Source organism: Microtus pennsylvanicus, chromosome 10 (assembly GCF_037038515.1).
Source record: "Microtus pennsylvanicus isolate mMicPen1 chromosome 10, mMicPen1.hap1, whole genome shotgun sequence".
NCBI lineage: Eukaryota > Metazoa > Chordata > Mammalia > Rodentia > Cricetidae > Microtus > Microtus pennsylvanicus.
The window spans coordinates 42324504-42333093 of record NC_134588.1 but is presented as its reverse complement, the minus strand read 5'-3'; the positions used below and the strand labels follow the sequence as shown (position 1 = coordinate 42333093).

The 8590-nt window shown below is 38.3% G+C and overlaps 1 pseudogene; it reads right to left on the bottom strand.

Moving 5' to 3' along the window:
• Nucleotides 1-4104: 4104 nt before the first annotated feature.
• On the bottom strand, nucleotides 4105-8279 carry LOC142858116 (MICOS complex subunit Mic60 pseudogene; annotated as a pseudogene).
• Between the last annotated feature and the right edge of the window lie 311 nt (nucleotides 8280-8590).

The window sequence follows — 8590 nt, the reverse complement described above, 5'->3', positions numbered from 1 at the left end:
AGGGAGGGGATCTTGGCACTGCCCTAATTTAATGTGCCAGACTTTGTTGACTTCTATTGTTAGCTCTTACACATTGGAAGGAGTAGATGGGGAATGAGCTGGAGGTAAGGAGAAGTGGGACCAGGAGGAGGGGTGGGAGAGAGAACTGTGGTTGGAATGTAAAATAAAGGAAAAAAAAAGAAAAGAAAATTAAAAAGTTAAATAAAAGAAAGTAGTCACTTTGTTCCTATAGTTTAAATAAAGATAAAATTTACTATAAATGGTGAATTGTAATACTTGTGTGTATGCACATTGATGAGACATTGACTTGAGTTTGATCACTGGAACTCATATTAAAAGCTGAAAATGAGTCAAGTATATCCCAGAACTTTTACAGTAATAAGGCAGCTGATCAAAGAACACACAGACACATGCAGACACACAGAGGAACATAGAAACAGGGAAAGACAGGGACATAGACACAGAGACAGAGGGACATCCAGATAGAGGTATGGAGAGAGATGACCTGATATAGATGCATGGGTTTCCAAATATAAATCATAGAGCCAGGTGTGGGATATTTCCCTTACATTTCGTGGTCTGGAGACTACGGTCCCATAGATTGCCAAAACAGTATAGGACACTATCACTGCTCTTGATTAATTATTACTACTGGATAGTAATATCACATACTTGAATAACAGACATGGTTAAATGAAGCTGTTACAGACATAGGAAATTCCTCAGTACTAACTAGTATCCAAAGCTCTGAAAGTTTCTATGCAGGCTATTGTAGGAGAAACCTATCACCCAGCTGTGATTCTTACAATCTACAATAATGACTGACCTGCCAAGATTGCCCAATGCAATAGATGTTACCCAGGTAACCAATGGCAATCTTGGCAGGTCAGTCATAATTGTAGATTGTGAAATTTTGACCCACTCCACAGAATAAAACTCATATCAACTGCCAAGAATCTGCGGTAGGAGAGGTAACAGGCCTTAAAAGTTAAACGAATTCCATTATTTTGTTAAATGGACATAGTTATCAAACTGTTGTCTAGTTATGTATCTTTATACCAATGGATGCATGATGCTTTGGCCTTTCATTAGAAAAACTTATTTTTGGAGAAGGCAGTGGTTGATGCAAAGATCCGAAACTGGACATGTTACAGAGATGCGACTGTAGAACTTTCACCTCTACATGGGACACCTGTATCATAATCACCTACCACAAAGGCTTAATATTTGCAAAAGAGATGGAGCAGAAAGATAACAACAGCCACAGGTTGGGAGGATTGCTAAAAATCAGTGCTTTCTGGACACAGCAATGCTGCTGCACACATAAACACAAAGTGACTATAGTTGCTTGCACTAAATCAAGTCAATACAAACTTCAACACAAACGTGGATTAGCTTATTAAGAGCTCCACCCTAGATGAGGAGCTTTGCTAGGTAATATGTGGAAGTTGAAGGATCAATTTTCTTCAGGTGTATGGCCTCTGCTAGGCTGTTCATGATCCAGGAGATGACCCCACACCCAGGCACATATTAGAAACACTGATTAGACCAAGTAGGTTAAAACAGAATGCAAACCTAGTTAGAAGAGAAACATGGTACGATATGTCTAGGAAAATTTAGGGAGGAGTGTCTGGTAGATAAAATCAAAATTCTTTGTTTATATATTGAAATTCTCAAATAATAAGTATATATATACATATATATGTATATATATACATACACGTATATATACACACACACGTATATATATATATATATTATATATATATATTAGGATTCAATTATGTTTTTAGCTTTTATTCTTTTCTCAGACATTACATCCCAATGACAGTTTCCCCTCCTTCCACTCTTTCTAGCTCTTTCTGCCATCGCCCACCTACCCTCTTCTACAGATAACTCCTCCTCCTTTGTTGTTTCCCATAAAAAAAGAGCAGGCCTCCCAGTAGGCCTGCACTTCCACCTGAAACCATAGGATGACTGGGCCTGGGCTGCTTCTGAGGGTCACATCTGGGTCCATGTCCCTACCACAGCCCGTGTCTGTGTTCCCACCGAAGGTGATGTGGATGATAGTGGTAAGCAGCCAGAAGCAATTCTGATATCTGATGGTTAGAGTGAGAATGCTTCCTCAACCCCTGCACCCTTTCCTGGTCCTTGCAGGCTGCAGTAAGGTGGCTTCAGGGGTAACATGGGCCCAGGAGAGCTGGCCCTGACTCTCCTGGTGGAAGGGGTATCTTCTAGCAGAGGAACAACTGCAACTCTGGCCCACATCTAGATATTTGAGTTGGCCTACCACAACACCTACCCCAGCTATGACCCACTGGAATGTGTATAGAGATTGTTTATGAAAAACTACAGCCTCAGGATCTCAATGGCCAACAGCAGGTTATCCAAGAGGAGTTTTTGTAAGTTCCAGTATTGATGGTGTAGCAGAAGCCAGAGGCCCTGAACCAGATCAATAATTCATTACAATGAACACTTGCCACTGAAGCACTTTGTGCAAAAGGGTATACTGCACGACACACCGACACACTGAAGATCCCAAGGCCACTAAGATGAATGAATATGTGATTCAGAGGAGTGAAGTGGGTTTCTTTCCTTATTTTTCTTTCTTTTATTTTGGTAGGGGAGGCTACAGGGTGGATAGCAGACATAGAAGGACTGGGAAATGAGTGGGATTGGGGTGCATGATATGAAATTCCCAAGACTCAGTTAAAATATCTTTATAAAAGAGGATTGAAAGAGATTTAACCTCAAAATTAGCTGGAAGGAGAGAGAACCAAGTTATGAAATTCATCTTCTGATATATAGATACATGTTCACTGTAGCACATGTGTCACCCCACATACACATTAATAAATAAACAACTAAATAAGTGTATAAATAAATAAATTTCCAAAATGATTTTATTTAAACACACTTTTGAAATCCTGAAGAAAGATGGTATCACTATAATAAAATGAATGTGTTAATAAGAGTAGGCTTGCTACGGAAGGTCTCTAGGAGAATCTTTCCTGGTCTCTCTAACATTCTTACTTTTGGTTATAATAAATAATCCACTGTTTTATTCTAGTACCTTCTATCCTCTTTGTTGTACAGGTTCAAACTACCTTGTCTGTGTGCATGTCAAGGCACCTCTGTTTTGCTTTATCATGGACACTTAAATTAGGCCTTTTGGATGATAAGTGAATCAGGCCAATCTCAGAAAAAAAATAATATGTTCTTCCAAGATCCATAGAAATTTAAAATCACCTAAAAAATAGAAGCCATGGAAATGCTACTAAGGATGCAGAAGACTAAAGACAAGAGTGGTGAGGGAGGGAGAACAGTGGGAGGAGGTAGGGCAATAGGCTCTGATGTGGGAGGTCCTTCTGTCTATGTGTTGCTTTTATTGGTTAATGAATAAAGGAATTGCTTTGGGCCTATAGCAGAGCCATGGGGGAACAGAGCTAGGTGGGGAAAACAAAACAGAATGCTGGGAAGAAGAAGGCCGAGTCAGAGAGAAGCCATGGAGCCGCCGGAGATAGACACTGGAAACTTTATCCAGTAAGCCACAGCCATATGGCGATACACAGATTAATAGAAATGGGTAAAATTCATATGTAAGAGTCAGCCAATAAGAAGTTAGGGCTAATGGGCTAAGCAGTGTTTTAAATAATATAGCTTCTGTGTGATTATTTCAGGTCTAAGCTAGCCAGGTGGCTGGGAAGGACAAGCGGACCTCCCTCCAACAATGCTCCCCTGGAAATATATACAAGTGCAAAACTTGAAACTAAATTTATTTTCATTTTGTTGTTTTATTTGGTTTGCTTTGAGGGCATAATCAATAGTAAGAATCAAACATTATTCTGAGTGAACCACAATCCTGATCAGTAAAACCGGAAAAAGAGAAATTGTTACCCAAGTTGCAAATAAAGCCTCCTGAAGTTACTTCATTGGCATGGTATCAATGAAAAGAATATAAATATAAGAGGTATTAACATCTTACACAGAAGTTGAAACCTGCTCTGTTCTAGACAATTCTGGGACCCTTGTTGCAAACCCTGCAGATACCAATGCTTATTTCCTTTGGTATGAAATATGACAGTACACAACTCCTCCAAGGCCTTACTCTTGCTGCACTTACGTGGTTCCTATTTCCACAGCACTGGCCTGTGCAGTCAAAATCTTCACTGGCTGTTTAGTTCCTAGGGTCCTTCAGGCCTCCTTCAACCAGTTCTCTGCCACTCTTCTGGACTCCTCTTTTAGCTGACTGACAAATTAAACTGTCATTTCCAGGCCATCATGCTCAATGCAATAGGAGGAATACGAGAGAAATGTAGATGTGTTTATATCTTCAGGGTAGAGCCCTGCAGTGGCTTTCATTGTTTAGGTGGTAGCTGAAGTAGGGACTGCAAGTAGAAGAGGAAGTCTTGATACACGCTTTTTCAGGTTTCCTCAATCATTGCTATTATACAGGCTAATTTTTGAACAGCATAGAAACAGCCTTTGAGGTCCTGCGTGCTGTACACAGTGTCAAATTCTTTGAGGCAAAGGCTGCAGTTAAAGCCTGGAAAATTCATTATCAGAACAGTTGACTCAGTTGTATTCCCCAATGGGATATGAGGTGTTTCTGAAGATAAGCTTTTCATACTGCACTTTAATGCCTCTAATCAATGTCAGAGCTGGTAGGCTTTTCTGGATGCTTCTTCAGTGACTGCACAACTCTGAACAGACTCTACATAGCCTGGTAAAGGCAGTGTTCATTTCCAGATTAAAGTTGTCAACTCGTTCCTGTCTGTGACAATGAAACTTTAATTCTTGCTCAGAGATTTTCTCAGACAGGCCACGCTCAAATTCACACTTCAATTCCTGTTATTGTACTGTGAGGACATCTCATAAATGATCAGTATGGACATCTGCTGGTCAGTGAACCTGGGTCTACAATTCATTCTCCACAGCATCTCTGACCTGCTCAGTCTGAGTTTCATTTCTGTTGTGCTCCAATGCCTTTGCCTCTGAAGAATCAAAGTTCTGCTTTTGTTATTCCTGCTGCCTTTCCAAGGCTAGCTCAATTGCTGTTAGGCTTTCTGCTGCACTAGCACTCTGTGGAGCTGGTGGATACTGCAATAGCTGTGAATAATAGGGTCATTGGCAGAGAACTGGTTGACTAGGTCACAAACACTCATCCATTTTCATCTAGGAGTGACATCTGAAGTGATATTGCACAGCTCTTTTCTAAATCAATCCCTTCCTTGAACCAAAAGTTCATGATGCTGTGAACATCCTACTGAGAAATCTGAATCTTTATGACTGCATTATCCAGATGAACTATAACATTGTAAAGTATCCCCTCTGGGACAATTATATGAACTTCACACTTTTCACCTTCTCTATCTTTCTTTTAGTTTTAAAATGGCATCATCAAGCTTCGTTGACTGCCTTTCTTCTTTGTTCCATCAATACACTCTCCACTATATGCCACTGTGCCAACCACTTACCTGTAATATGAGGATTGTACGTGGCTATTTTCAGTAGGTCGGAGTATGCACTGATGATCTGAACTGCAGCATTCTTGGCTGCAGTAGCCTGCAGAGAGATGGACTTAATAACAGTGTCTTCTACGATTTTGACTAGAACTGAGGTTACAGAAGGGGGTTTTCTTTCATCAACATCAGGGCAACTGTTTTGTTGTTTTGTTTTATAGCATCGTCATGATGAAGCATAAGGGCTGGGATTGGAAGAGTATTACCTGATGAATCTGAAGTGTTTCTCTTCTGTTTTAGAGTTTGTAAACAGGCAGTTAGGGGTCCTTCATCATCTCTGATATACTGCAGAATTTTAGTGGACTAGACTGAACCAGCTTCTTTGATGACAGACATTATAAGGTTCAGAAATGGGAACCATCTCAATGAGATAGCCTGAGTAAGGTATGATTTTTCTCTAAACTTTCCCAAGTAGGACTTTCATTAAGGATTACAGGATAGCATCTCCAATCTTTCTAACAAGGAACAAATGGCTATCTCCAGCAATTTTGCCAGCAGTCAACCCAGAACTGCTTGAAATGAAGTATCTACAGCATGGCCTCAGTGGGCGGAGACCAAAATTCCCTCACAGACAACTCTGCTCCTTAATGGTCATGCTGCATAAGTGACAGTGGAAGGACCATAGCATTAGTGCTGGAAGCATAGTCTTAGAGCTGGTGTACCTGGGGGCAGCCATGGGGGTGCAAGTGGACGACATGAGTACTCCTATTTGTGCCTGACTCTATACCTAAGTTAAGTTTTAGAAATACCTTTTGACTCTTTAAAATCATACTTTTAGCTATGCACAGTGACACACACACACACACACACACACACACACACACACACACACAATTCCAGCAGAGTTCAAAGCCTTCCTGGTAAGAGTCTACAAAGGATTAAGTCCACATAGCTTAATTTTAACAACAACAAATAAATAAATTAAAACAAGAAAGAAAGAAAGAAAAAAAAAAAGAAAAGAAAGGAGGAAAACCAGGTACTTTTCCTTCTTGAATTTCAACAGTTGATTTTGTATATGTTTTATAAGTCTTCCATGACAATTATGTTTAGCAAGTATTTCTCCTGTTTTGTTGCTTATATGTTAGTTGTCTTAAGAAGTGCCCTTTTCACATAAAAATTAATTTTAATGAGAGCCATAATTTTAATTGTTTTTCTTTGTTCTTGTCAGTGATGATATATTTAAAATGTCATGATTCAATTCTAGGTTGTTTAGATTGCTTTTGAGCTATCTTCTAGTAGTTTTGTATTTTTGAATTCATCTAAGTCTGCAGTTCACTGGGAGTTCATATTTGTAAAGAACAAGGTTTGTGTGTCTTAATTCACTCTTTCGCATTCAAGTTAGTGGGTGTTTAGTTTGTTCAGTAGAAAGAACATTTTAGACAATATATCCTCTTTTCTTTATATTGTATTTAGAATTGTGTGTATGTGTGTGTGTGTGAGTGAGTGAGTAAGATTGTGTTTCTGTGGGGTTTATTTTAGACCTCACTATTTTGTATAAGAATGAAAATGTGAAAACCTATTCCACATCATATGCCATCAGGAAAGTTACATTAAACAGTAAAATGCCATTACACTCCCATTTGCGCAACGTAATCCAGAATGTTATGAAAAAAAATCATGCCATGAATACCTAGAAATAAGATGTCAATTTTTTAAAGGTGTCCACACAACCTAGATTTCAACCGCAAACATTGGAATTGAAACAAAGGATTTTAAAATTTGTGTCTATACAACAAATCTGCACAGAGATGGTTACAGTAATTTATTTATTATTGTCAGAACTTGGAAGCAGAAAAAAAGAAATCTGTACTTGTGAGTGGTTAAGTAACATGTGGTCCATCTAGATATCTAGACAATGGACTATTACTTAGTACAAAGGACAGCGCTGACAATAAAAGAAAATATACAGAGGCAATTTAAGTGCATACTATTGCATGAAAGACTTCAGTCTGAAAAGTAGAACATACTATATGGTTGACATTGAGGAAAAGGAAGAACTTTAAAGATAATAAACAGGTTAATCAGTGTTAGATATTTATTGCAGAAAGGGCAAGATTAAGAAGAAGAGAAACGGGGTACAGGACAGAAAATAGATTCTGTATAATATTATAAAAGTAATCACATATTACTATATATATTTCAAAATACATACCATATAAAATACCAAGACAGAGTTCTAATGGGGTTGTTTTCATTAGGTAGAAATGACAGTCTATCATCAGTTCTGAAGAATGTTCCATGGTCAAGGATGCTTATAAAAGAAAATTCGTGGTTGTGAAGAAGACGGAAAGTATATAGGGAATCTATATAACTTGACCTCAGTTGTAGGAGATTAGCATATATATGATTTAAAGATTACAATCCCAAATAATTTTCTGGCTTGTTTTACTACCAAAATTTTCTGATAATTAAACATGTTTTGCAACATCTTTGAATTGTGCCCTCATGCGATCTCCTTCTGTCTGGATATCTGGCTCTGAATCTTTATATTTCCCCATTGTGATTATGATATTCTGGTACTGAACAGAAGACATATTATCACATTGCTACTTCAGGGTAAAGTATCTCGATAAAGCTCAAGATATTTATAAGGCACATATTCATCCATTGTATGAATCATTTTGCTTGAATCTTGTAGTTTAAGGGACAGGGATCCAACAATAAGCCTGGGGTAGTGCAGAATTCTTATAACTTAACAGATGTGGAACTGTTAAGTCATTTTGATTCTTTACAAGTCACACTTTTCACAGACGCCATCTTTCACAAGTCCTGGTTTCCCAAATAAAAAATGATCTTTTTTTTTTCTGTCTGGGAATATCACTCTGCATTAAACAGTTTTAACATGGGAGCTTAATGTTTCTTTTGACTTGGTCTAGCTACTTTGTTCTTAAAGAAGGTCTATTTTCCCCCTCTAACCCAGACCATGCATCATGCTTCATTAAATTACCTCATAGCATCCTAACCATATGTGTGCCTGTGTAATACTCCCAAACACAAGTGACTACTATTTCTTAGTAAAAACCAGTTTTTGTTGCCAGTAAATACTATTAAATACTATGTAAACTTTT